At 36.3% G+C, this 13,327-nt stretch overlaps 2 non-coding genes across 4 annotated transcripts in view; both read right to left on the bottom strand.

The window, feature by feature from the left end:
• Positions 1-3,492: 3,492 nt before the first annotated feature.
• Positions 3,493-5,935, bottom strand: LOC101310250. 2 transcript variants are annotated; one of them, XR_183681.1, is made up of 5 exons: positions 5,711-5,930; positions 5,375-5,617; positions 4,853-4,902; positions 4,577-4,623; positions 3,493-4,111 (listed from the first exon to the last, which is right to left on the bottom strand). It is a non-coding gene; the product is annotated as an uncharacterized LOC101310250 (transcript). The 2 variants fall into 2 exon arrangements; XR_183682.1 differs by lacking the exon at positions 4,853-4,902 and having other exon boundaries at positions 5,711-5,935.
• A 3,758-nt stretch (positions 5,936-9,693) lies between these two features.
• The window catches only part of LOC101308410, a 4,709-nt gene continuing 1,075 nt past the window's right edge, over positions 9,694-13,327 (bottom strand). The window contains exons 1-3 of one of the 2 annotated variants that reach the window (XR_183675.1): positions 11,120-11,515; positions 10,345-10,385; positions 9,694-10,128 (exon numbers count right to left, since the gene is read on the bottom strand). This is a non-coding gene — a transcript (uncharacterized LOC101308410). Of the gene's footprint in view, positions 10,386-11,119; positions 11,516-13,327 lie in introns of those variants that run through there. The other variant, XR_183676.1, reaches the window with a different exon arrangement.

Raw genomic sequence — 13,327 nt, 5'->3', positions numbered from 1 at the left:
AAAAACGGGACCTTTTGGTTTTGTACATATTTTTGGTTTACAGCATTTTGATTGATCGTGTTTGTGACCTTCTTAACTGTTCCCGCAAATTGAATTGCCCTTTTTCCCTATCAGTTTCCAGTTTTTTCTGTTGTAACTTATAGTGAATTTCATAATTCTGATGCTGTGGAAACTTTCACCTTTGTCCTGAAGTTGGGAATGAAGTTAATGTTGGTATGACCCAAAGCTTTAGTTTTGTGGAAGGCTGTTGTTTTATACATTAAGATCTCGAACTCTAGCATTTGTGATTATTAGTCATTGCACTTACGCATGCGCGGAAGTACGGGCTGGAAGGCTAGTAAGATTTAAGAAAAGGAATATTGTTGGACCTAGTTATTAATTAAACCCTCAATGGCGCACCTGAACAACTGAACTAAAACGTGTCCGATGAGCTGCAGCTTCAATGCTGTTTAGGTTTGATTCTGACAGGTATTTGAATCTTTGCTGTTGGTACACGTACTCTTTCAGGATGATTTAGATATATGAAATGAGGTCCAATAATCAGTTTGGTTGCACTGTACTCAAAACTCTTTTTAATTGCTCTTTGTTGGAATTTCTTTGTCACTATTTTCGTATGACTTGTGACTATGTCATTTGTTCGTTTTTGTTGAGAATTTCCATCAGTGTTCTGTATGGCCTTTTCAATTTCTGCCCAAAAAAGAGAGAGCTCATTTTTTTTTGTTGCTGTTGTTTTGATTGAAGGTTTGAACAAGCTGAGCTTCTTAGGCATGTTCCTCCTCTCCATTTTCATTCAGAAAGTTATACTTTCAATGATTCTTGTCGGCTGTACATTCAAATGTCTTTCTGTCTTTACCGATTTCGAATTGTACAGTCTGTTTCCCCTTTTCTTTGGCCATGAAAGCTCCATATTTGACTGATTTCTTAGACAACAATAAACAGCATTGTTTGGAAATTAAGCATATCTGCATTGGTTCAGATAAGCAACTTCTATGTAAGTTGATACCTTGGTTTCTAAGCGGTTGCTAGAGAGTTGGTTATTAATAAGGAAATCTGATATGGTTGAATCTATGTAATCTTCTAACAGACTAGGTTGGTTAGAAGACATAAAAGACTGTCATTTACTTCTCATGTTTGATCAAGTGTTCTGTTCCTTATAGAGTCTAATGACTTCATGCAATGGAAAAGCTAGGATGTGCTATTATCTGTGATACTGAGAGGGTTTACTTGTTTGTTCTGTAGTTATCACTTGCTAGTTAGGTTGCAAGGACTGCCCAAATTCCCACGCCTTTGCCTTTCCTTTTAGCTAGGTTCTGTCCTTTGGGGAAACTTTAGAGTTATTATTCTTTAACTAAGTATCTCTGCGTTTTTAGATCCTGAAAGTGGAATGAATCATGGTCCTCAGTATTGGCCATAGCTTGCTAAGTTGCTATATTAACCAAAGTTTTGCTTCAATTAAATTTTTAATTCTTTATGTGAGATCCAAGGAACACTGTTAATGGACATGTTACCTTTGTCTAAAATCAGTTGTGATATTCTTAATGGTCCATTATTGTTGCCTGAAGCTCTGTAGATGTGGGTGTTTGGATCTTCCTTTATTCTGTGCCATGCATATTTCATAAATTTTCTTATCTATACTTGAGTGTCTCTGATTACTCAATTAGTCATGATCAATTACTGCTTGGCTTAACTGTTTACCCTTTGGCTTTCTTTTTTGTGACAGCACTATTACACACGAACCTCAGCTGCAAAATAAAAATGGCTATGTCAAATATGTGCTTCATCACTACTCTCCTTGCATGAAAAGCTACTGACATTGTAGCAATGAGTCTCACTGTCAAACTGATTTCCTCAACCAGATCCTGCTTCTACCTTCATCAACTTCCATAAACAGACAAGTATGCATACCACTTTTTCTTTCTACTCTTCTTCTTCTTCTTACATGCACATTTTGCTTCTCAGTTCGAAACAAGTAGTGACAAGAGTATTGGAATTTCTTGCAGAATAAACTCTGACTATACACCCAACATCTCCAACAAACCAGAAAGTTACAGGAACCAACTTTCGCAGTTCAGCTCCTATTGGTGAAACCCAGCACAAGTCTGAAATTCATCCCTTGATTGATATTCTACGCATGAGGACATTGGAGCCATCATTATTGGGAACTGCTTTGATGGAAGGTGGCCCAGACAGAAAGATTAAGCTTGATCACAGTCCTGCTGTTGATGAGGTAATATCTGTTCATATCCCTCTCAGCTCTTGTAGTGAGTTCTGGCTGATGGCATTTTAATGGGTTAGCTTCCTATTTTATTAGTTCCAATACTAATGAAACTTTTCAGCTGCCTACTTTAATATGTCCTATACTCCTAGGGTACAGCTTTTAGGACTTGAAATGTCTGGCTAACACCAGAATGGCATTGTTAGCTTGCATAAGTTCCCCGGATTTGTCATCGGTGCCTGTCAATCTTGTACAGTACCGCCATAGCTAAGTAGTATAAAAATGAGCTTAAGACACTGGGGAAAATTAAAAGAGAGATAACTGGTCTAAGTTCAATTGTTTACTTTATTTTAAAATGTTTTTATATAACCTCAAGTTTAATCAGATTCAATCTGGTGGAGCAGTGAGTAGACTAACTATATCCTTATTAACTACAGTGTAGACTTGAAGCAAGTCATTTGTTCATTTTGTTCAAGCTGTGAGCAAATTATGATAGGTTAAGCATGTAAAATTATGATATCAAATTCCAAGCAATTCTACCACTCTTTTCAAAGAAGCTGAATGTTGAAGTTGTTATGCATCCTTAAACTGTCTTTTAATCTTGAAACTAAGTTTGATTAGGGTTAGAGGAAAATTTTGATTGTTCTGGATATGTTGCAAGGTCATGTTGCAAACATGTTTGCATTGAAATAAAGCTAATATCTACTAACATGAAGTCCTTTGAACAAAATGGAAATTTCACCATAAATCTTTCAAACATCTTTCTGAGTTGTATATGATAGTTAGATGCAACTGATATGGTTGCTGCATCATGATATCTGTTCCACAGCTGCACCAAAAAAGAATTATAATTGTGTAGCAATTTGTGTCCTGTGATAAACATAAGAGACTTAAAACTTTCATGCCCGGTTCTGTTTCCATTTATCTAATGTTAGGTACCTTAGTTATTCTAAAGCATTTGGTGAAGCATCTGCCCTCATTTACCATCGGCGTACCTGATTCGTACAAGGTTAGTTTTTTATTAGTGTGAAACTGTAATTGAAATTGTGTATAGAAACTGTGATTTGATTTGCACGATTGTGATGTGATAAATATAATTGCGGTCACTGGTTGGGAGCGTGTTTGATGATGATCATTGAGTCTGATGTTTAATTCTAGTGGAAAATCTTAGTACCAAAATGGTATAAGAAGTTGCGAAAGTAGATCGGTCTTATTTGCTCCAGGCAGCTGGAAACTTATGGTTTTTTTTTTTGTTGATGATTCATCGTTTGTGATTCTTGATGTGCATGACTGGATTAGTAAACAGTTTGATGATGATCATTGAGTCTCATTGAGTCTGATGTTTAATGTTTTCTGTTTGGTACTGAAATTCTAGTGGAAAATCTTAGTACCAATTTGGTATAAGCAGTTGCTCTTATGCACTCCAGGCGGCTGGAAACTTGTGGTCTTGTTTGTTGATGATTAATCTTTTCTTATGCTTAATGTGCATCACTCAATTATGTAAATAATACCCTCTCATAGTGAATCAATAGATGCAGTTACTTTGCATGTGTTGGTGAGAGTTACTTTGCATTTTCTTGTCTGTAAATTTCCGTTTGGTAGTGAATCAATAGATGCAGTTGCTTTGCATTTTCCAGGAACTGTCTTGTTTGTTTTTTTGTGATTAATGCCAATGATGGAAGATATCTGAATCTGTTTTATCTTTTCTCTAGAGAGGTACAATAGTGACACAATACATGCACCATCATAACCGATTCTTGCAGCCAACTCTTTCTTCATCATTAGCCTTTTTCTCCTCAAAGTTGATCTTGAATATAGCCATCGGTTCTGGACTGTTTTTCAGCAAGCTTTGCAGAAACATAATTGCATCTTGCTCTCATAATATTAGTGAGAAGGCTGCAACAAATAAAGCTGAAAATAATGCTCCATACTTATGTTCCATGAAACAGTGAACATACTGATAATAAGTTGATCTTACAAAAATCATACATATATCTCAAGCACAAAACCAATCTTCTAAAACAACTGATCAGAAAAAAAAAATGTAAATAAATGTGGGCTGAAGCCAATTACTCAGACTAAATTTAAACTTTAGAAATCTGGCTGCAAAATCAGAAGCCAACAATCACAGCTACCAAATCCACTTTCTCAGTCTCACTCCAAAATTCGATACCCATATCTCAAAATGCCAAAATTCGGAAACCCACAACCAAACTTCAGATTCACCATGAAAGAACAAAACCAAATGATAACCCATAAGGCCGTAACCATAATTGAAAATTGAAACAAAGAATTGCCCAGACTGCTGTGTTAATCACCGGACATGAACAACAGTAAAAGTGAAAGGAACAATGAGCATACCTGCCCTTATATGCAATGCAAGGCAGCCTATTGCTAGCAAAAGTGGCCTGCGACACACATAATATCACATATTAACTGTTGACATAAAGATGAATTTACCAATCACAACATCGACATATTTTCTGAGATTTTCACAAAGCAAATTAATTCACCCATATATGTGTCTTATTAAAAGATTACCGACTAATAGCATTTTCTGGACAAAAAATTAAACTTGGTGAATATCTTGTAAATAGCCCATCCCAAAGAGTGATTAAAATGTAAAATGAAATGAACCTGTGCAATTATTCTACAACTTCAATTTGCTCTAAAAGGTCTATTGCGACCTGAAATCACCACGAAAAATCAGATCAATATGAGAAAAAGTAAAGAGAGGATAAGAATTTTTATGATTGGAAAGGAATGAGGAAATTGAAATTCAATATAGAATCTGTGATTTTATATGTATATGATATCAGGAACATATATACCAATTCCTACAACATATATATATGGGATAAGTGTACACCATAATTTGTCTGCAACAATATTGGTTTTCCAAATTGAGATATTCTCCTTAATTATGTCCCAGAAAATTTTGTCTGCTATTAAATTTATTCCACAATAAAATCAAATTTCACATACATCATCAATTAAGATTCTCACGCCAAAATTGTAATCACATCCAGACAATTAAAAAAAACAAAGAACAACAGAAGAGAAGAGGAAAAACTATGTTTGGCTACTCAGGAAAAAAATGCAGCAAAAAAAAGAGGGGATCAACCTAACAAAAGGTGCAGTTCAATTCATAACCCTTACCTCCAATCTATTCAAAACGTGAATCTAGAGCTAAAACCAAATCGGAGAGTCGCTGAGAACAAAGTCAAGATTAAAGACACTCGGCCAATCACCCAAAGCCACTGCCTCCCTCCGAAACAGTAACAGCTGCCTCCAAGCCTCCTTCAAGGTGCATATGGGCACCCATCGAACGTTGCTAGGCTCGCCTGAGTTCGACAGATTCACCGAAACCCCAAGAACGCAACCCCTTGCCGGAAACCAAACCTCGAACCCAAAAAGGAAATTCGGATTAGGATTCTATTTCTGAAAATCGAAGCTCAAGGGGGATGGAAAACGAAGAGGGAAAAGTGAAATTACCTTCTAGAAGCTTAAACTAGCCGGGGGAGAAGGGATTTGGCCGGAATTTGAATTTGGAGGTTAGGGTTTGGATTTTCGATCTTAAGAAGGTGGTGGATGCATGTCAATCGACAGTTAGGAGGAGGTAGAGGAGAGAGAGACGAGCTGAACGGTGGTCGCCAATCGTCCAGCGACGGCCTGACGGCGGCGGAGGCGCGCCTGGACGGGGACCGGGGCGCCGTCGCTCTCCTCCTCAGTCTCTCTCCCTCTCTCGATTCCGAATGGGAAGGGATTAGGGTTTCAACCCTTTTACCTAAAAAATTAACGGCCCAGATTTAAGGAGGAAAAAAGAAGGACAGATTAAATGGTAAAACTAAAAATCATAAATGATAATCTAAAATTATCCGAAATTTCAAATATTCGTAGAAAATAACTTGTTGCTCTGAAAAATAACCCGAAGACATCGGTGAACTTGTGTTGACGCGCACAACGATGTCGGGGCCTTATAATAAGAATTTTACATTTTGAGAAAAACTCGAAAATAAACTTAAACGTTAACTTACTAAGTTACCGAGTACGGTTAAATTTCTCAGTAACTTGAAGAAACACCTGGTAAATAGATAAGGTTAGATACGGGGCGTTACAGTATTCATGAGATAAGTGAGGTTAATTTATGGGTTTACCTCTCGAATATAGGGCTCCCAATAGAAAAGATTAACTGTAAAAAAAAATTTGACCATTTTTATCGAGATCCAGACGTTACTCGAAATACTTGATTTTTCAATCATAGTCGTATTTCATTATTCCGATCACATCTTATTTCACGAGATTTTTGCAAATTTTGCTTCCTCTCTATAGTTGGTTCACAAAGTTGTACATTTGTATATAACCTACTAAACAAGTTATAGTCCATTAGTAGGCACGTTGTGATTCCGATAACTAAAATTCACAAAATGAAAATTTCACCGTCTGATATGATCATTATAGTAAAACAGGGCTATGGTATAAAATCCAACTCGATTCGGCAATGTTCGAGGCTCGATCGAAGCGGTCAACCCTAATCTATCGTCACTTATCACACGGAAACGCTCTTACCTACCTCTCCGTGACCTAGTTTGGTCGATTTTTTCACACGTTAAACTCTCATATAGATGAGATGTAACCACACATGTAAAAATTTGGAAATGTTTACCTCTCGTTGATAGGGCTCCCCTAGGGAAGATTAAGCGTAAAAAGAGTTGACCGCTTTTATCGAGACCCAAACATTACCTGAAATACATAATTTTTCAACCATAGCCGTATTTCACCATTCCGCTCACATCTTACTTCACGAGATTTTTGCAAATTTTGCTTCCTCTCTATAGTTTGTTCACAAAGTTGTACATTTGTATATAACCTACTAAACAAGTTATAGTCCATTAGTAGGCACGTTGTGATTCCAATGACTAAAATTCATAAAATGAAAATTCCACCATTTGATATGATCATTATAGTAAAACAGGGCTATGGTATAAAATTCAACTCAATTCGGCAACGTTCGGAACTCGATCGATGCGGTCAACCCTAATCTATCGTCACTTATCACACGAAAACGCTCTTACCTACCTCTCCGTGACCTAGTTTGGTCGATTCTTCCACGCGTTAAACTCTCATATAGATGAGATGTAATCATACATGTAAAAATTTGGAAACGTTTACCTCCCGTTGATAGGGCTCCCCTAGGGAAGATTAAGCGTAAAAAGAGTTGACCGCTTTTATCGGGACCCAAACATTACTTGAAATACGTAATTTTTCAACCATAGCCGTATTTCACCATTCCGCTCACATCTTATTTCACGAGATTTTTGTAAATTTTGCTTCCTCTCTATAGTTGGTTCACAAAGTTGTACACTTGTATATAACTTACTAGGATTTTTTACACCAACAGTGTCTAGACAATTAGATGACTGACAATATGGTACCTAAACTTATAAAGCGATCAATGTAATATCCAGACTTAATTTTTGGTATCTTCGACATATCTGCGGTTGACTTCCGTCACGTCCCCGTTAGTGTTGACCATGTCTGACACACGTGTCATAAAATTAGGGCAAAAAAGACTTTTCACTCCATCATTTTTTAAAATAAATTTCGGGTTGTTCTTCATTCTACTTTATTCTATCAACCAGATCCACCCCTGTGTAGTATAGACAGGAACCAAGATAAGTATCTGAACCTAGTAATTCTTCAAGTTCATCGTGTTAAACCCGATCATGTTCATCGTCTTAAGCCCAGCAACAAAGCAACAAAATCAAAACCAAACCAAAACCAAAAAAATTAAAAATCCCAGCAATAGTTCATGTTCTTGAACGGTTGAACCCATTCAGTTCCTCTTCTTAAACCCAGAAAAAATGGTATGATGCCATCGTTCTCTCTCTAGAGTTCCCTTAAACAACAATATAACAAGAAAAAAATTTGATCAACAGCACAAACTCTCAAACACAAGTAAATTTGATAAACAGATTTGCTGTATATCCATTAAAGGGTGCTATATCAACATATTCTACCCAACAAATCCCATAAAGAAAAAGAGAAAATGGTGATCGGATTGAGCTTCAATGTGGAAGCAACTCAGTGGAAGAAACTCATTCCAACCATTAGTAACAAATTGAACCAACACTCAAGTGGGTGAGGTGATTGTGTACCCTTTCAACCTTTCCCCTCTAAGTGCAGAACATGGCCGAGGAAGAATAGAGGGTGTGAGACATATGGTACTTAAGGTAGGCGAAGGAGATGGATCAACAAATCGACGCAGGAATTGCATGAGGTTGAATTAGATGGGAAATGAAATAAGAAATTGCCCAGTAAAGAACAATGATGGGCAACTGTTTTGGGTTTGTTTCAAGCAGGAAGATGATGAATAAGAGAGAATTTAACACATGAAGGGAAAATAAGACTTTTTATCTACTTAAACAAGTCATGTGCATTGCACATTGTCAAATTGAGAGAGAGACTTAACAGAAATTAACGGCAGGTACTACAGATATAAGAAAAATTAAGTCCGGGTATTTCTTTGATAACATTGTAAGTTCAGGTACCATATTGTCAGTTACATAAGTGTCTAGACACTGTTGGTACAAAAAATCTAACTTACTAAACAAGTTATACCCCCATTAGTAGGCACATTGTGATTCCGATGAGTAAAATTCACAAAATAAAAATTCCACCATCTGATATGATCATTATAGTAAAACAGGATTATGGTATAAAATTCAACTCGATTTGGCAACGTTCGGAACTCGATCGATGTGGTCAGCCCTAATCTATCGTCACTTATCACACGAAAACGCTCTTACCTACCTCTCCGTGACCTAGATTGGTTGATTATTCCACACGTTAAACTCTCACATAAATGGGACGTAACCACACATGTAAAAATTTAGAGACGTTTACCTCCCGAATATAAGGCTTCTCACATGAAAGATTAAGCGTAAAAATAGTTGACCGCTTTTATCTGGATCCATATTTTACCTGAAATACGTGATTTTTCAACCATAGTCGTACACCATTCCGATCACATCTTATTTCACAAGATTTGTAAAATTTTTGCTTCCTCTCTGTAGTTGGTTCCCAAACAAAGTTGTACACTTATATATAACCAACTAAATAAGTTATGCCACATTAGTTTCAATGACTAAAAGCAAAATTTGTGAACAAGTAGTTTCATCAATCAGGTGATTAAAAGACTTGAAACTTATGCTGTCTTTATATTTCACACTATTGCTGTCAGTGTTGATTCACATAGACACACACACAAACACCTAAACAAAGATGCTGCCAAAGCAAATTAGTGCACAGATTAATTGGATTAGCTGGAAAGAGAAAATTGGAATTATAGGGAAAAAAAAAAAAAAAAAACCCAATCATTCCATGGCAATCGCATAATGTGATACCTGAAATGAGCAAAATAAATCATGCAAATTAAACCTGCAAAGTTGCACTCTCGGTCCATATTAGATATCATCACCAATTCAAATCACACACAAAATTGAAAATTTCAATCCTTGAACCGCATCATCATCCAAGTTACATGAAACAGAAAGCAGAGAAAATCAATTCCATTTCTATACCTCTGAGTCCTTGGAAAATTCCCTAAAATATGAAATCTCTTTCAAATTTTCAAATCACTTTCCAAAACAGAAATTATGCACTCAAATCACAACATAATCATCATAGTTTCCACACCGATCCTATCTCAGCCAAAAAAACAATTCCATCAATTGCAGGTGAGGTAGAGATATTGAATACGTTGTGTGCTTCTACCAGTAAAATATCTCCAATAGTTCTCGACGATATTCACTTAGATGACTAGAGTGCGAGCACTCAGGAACCAATGCCTTTGGTGACAAGTACACAGAATCTTCAGACATGCTAACTTCAGAATCCCATGAGTGTAAAATCTAAGCTATACAAGCAAAATATGATGGTGAAAACTGAGAAATGGAAGAGAACAGCTGTTTAGCAAATAAGAAAGGCAATATCCTGAATCTTTTTTTCACCAGTATGATTTATACTTTTAAATAAACATTGGATAACACCAAGTCTGGAGATCAATTCATCGTCCCATTGCTGGTTTGAAAATAAGTTAATGTAAACATTACAAAGAAAATACATACTGCAAAACATGTTCCCTCCATTAGAGCAAACCAGATGGAACCTGTGAATGAGAAGTTATGATTTAGGGCCCAGCTGTTGGCAAACAACAGAAAATGAACAAGAAGTAATATATGCAAACCATAAATCCTAATGAAATGCAAAATGGAAACAGCTGCAATGCATATAACACGAGTTTCAGCACAGAACTCTGAACTTGAGAAAATCACTATCTAAATATCAAATAACACAAAATTTCCAGTTAACAATACACACCTGGAAGTACAACACCACAAAATTTCAGATCAATAGGAGTTACCAAGTCCTGCTGAAATTCAACACAACACAGCTGCCCCGTGATACATGAAAATTACATCAACCACCCATATTTTACAGAATTTTACAGTAAATAAAGGTTCAGGTATCTTTAGCCAAATCACAGATTTTAGGAAGACAGAATGAATTTGACACTAATCCTTTCTCCCAAAAGAACAGTATTGCCTTACATGTCATTTTTGCTTAACACTGTAAATGTTTATGGTGCACTGCTTCGTCTGTGGTCAAGATTGCATGACAATTATATCAATTGGTGTTCATCAAAAATAGGTTCTACTCAACTAAATTACAATATCCAGCCACTGATCATAAGCCGGGGAAAATGGCGTAAATGCCAGCTACAACAGATGAAAGCCAAAATTTGATCATTCCCAAGTACGACATAATGATTCCATGCCAACTCAACACAAACTTCCAGAGAAAATCCACAAAAGTAGGCTGAAACAAAATTAAACAACTTACGTCGGGCTTTCACGCCGCGTTCGTGAGATCTTGCCATCTCCATACATCATCTTACTGTCATGACGTCTCTTCAAGGCCATCAGCTGCAATGAATTCATCTCTGAAGAAATAAAAACAAAATTAGTCAAAATGCCAAGTATCCCTGTTGGTTCTACCTATTTGATTGGTATACATGAGTAGCTAATCAGAAATTTTCAAAAAGCTAAAAGTGGCTTCAACTCGTTGATCAGCATATGAGAAACTAACAGTAACCCATTAACCAAAAAACCACCCTAGTTTTGTAAAATCACAGTTAACAACATGCTGTTCACACACACCAATCTCTTTAGTCTTTAAAACATCAACCCAGAAAACAAAATCTCAAAACAAACTCAAAAACCTGATATATTAATACACAACAAAAGCAATACCGAATAAAAATGTCCAAGTGAAAAAGGTGAGCAAGCTTTCACCTACAGTACCAGAGAGATATATATGATAAGAAGTTGAGTAAGGCCTTTCTAACATAACATGATGGGTAAAAGAGAGAAAAAGCGATATAGCAGAACATCTTTCCTCTGTGCATCCATATTCACAAGCATGAATGAATGATTGGATGATTCAGTTGTATGTTGATTAAAAAAAGATATATTCCAACAGACATGCTCGAGGAAAAACACTCCTCCCTTATTCTTAACCCGTCTGTATTATACTTGTTTACATACGTATGGATCGATTTTTGTTCCTTAACCTATTATCTTAAATGGCTAGCTTTCTGGCATGTTTATTGGCATTTGAAATGAATATACATATATATAGCTATGCAACGTATATAGAGAAGTAGCTATGTCGTGACTCACATCCCATTGATAGTTTTATTTTACTGCATCAAATCCTGGTTTTAAGAAACACTCCATCAAATCTTTCTCAAAGAAAAGTTGATCAGCAACTCTTCACACATGACTTAAAGGGAAATTCTGAGTCTCATTTGCTAAAAACTAGATTAGCACTAGTATACTAAGTACAATCATTCTCAGCCCGGGATCAGTGATCCTATAACTTCTAAGAAGTGACGGAGGAGGTGCTTATGTCTCAACTTTTGGGCTAACATCTATTATTGTTAGCCCGGAAGCTGTTCATTCACTACTGACCCACCCATTAACTTCAAGTAGCTGAATCACTTGTGAAGCGATGTAGAGAAGGTGACATGGTGTTTGCTCAGATCCAACTGGTACATAGTGGTACAGCAGCAGCAGCAGGATCTGCGAATAGGGGTGGTGAAGTTGAAAGATAGGGAGCTATTTTTTGTATTTTTTGGTGGGACTGGAAAGCTAGGGAGTTCACCTCAAAATCTGATTGCAGGAGATATATTTGAATATGGGAATTCCCTAATATGGCACTTTACATAGACAAATGCATACAAATAGCACTCCTGTCATGAAAATATCAAACGCACATAGCACTTCCACTATGAGATGCCATTTCTGAAATAGGGCACTTTTTTAGATTCATTTTTGGTATGTCCAAACTATATTAGATCCTATCCAAATTGAGGGGTACCATGTTAATCCAAATGATTAACAGACAATGGCAACCAAACATAATGAAGAATGATAATTAACTTTTTCAAATTAAAAAGTCGCAGAAATAGAACTTATTATCAAACATCTTAGTAATGGAAACAGTTATATACATGCCATTTATGTTAAGTTTAAAACAAAGGTAAAGGTTTTTGTCAAACCCCCATTATGTTTTGTTACATTTGGAGATTTGGTTACAGCAAATGAAACTATTGGTCATTACTATTTTGCATGCATGCAACTTTGATTATATGTCTGTGTCATAGGATACCAACAACTACACAATTGCATCAGTCGTGTTGGATAACTCTATACCTATAAGCTTATAAGGAGTGCCTCTGCCTTGGACCCTAAAGCAACTTAATGATTTTCATCTTAGAGGTATAAGCCAACAAGGAGAGCAGCTTGTCGTAACATAATATAAAGCAGACTGGCAGTAAGTTGAACATAAGAAACAATATTTGACAAATTCCAACAAAAGCAAGAATCGGTCTCCTAATTTTGTGTTTCCCCATTTACATAGATATTTGTAAATTTATTATGTGGAGAAGAAAGGGACTATGAACATATATAGAAAAATAAATTCAAGAACAAGCACCCCATGTTCAATGATACTTGACAAACAGTGGCAACAAACATAGAATATATA

Source organism: Fragaria vesca, linkage group LG1, assembly GCF_000184155.1.
Source record: "Fragaria vesca subsp. vesca linkage group LG1, FraVesHawaii_1.0, whole genome shotgun sequence".
NCBI lineage: Eukaryota > Viridiplantae > Streptophyta > Magnoliopsida > Rosales > Rosaceae > Fragaria > Fragaria vesca.
This window is presented reverse-complemented; position numbering and strand designations above follow the sequence as displayed.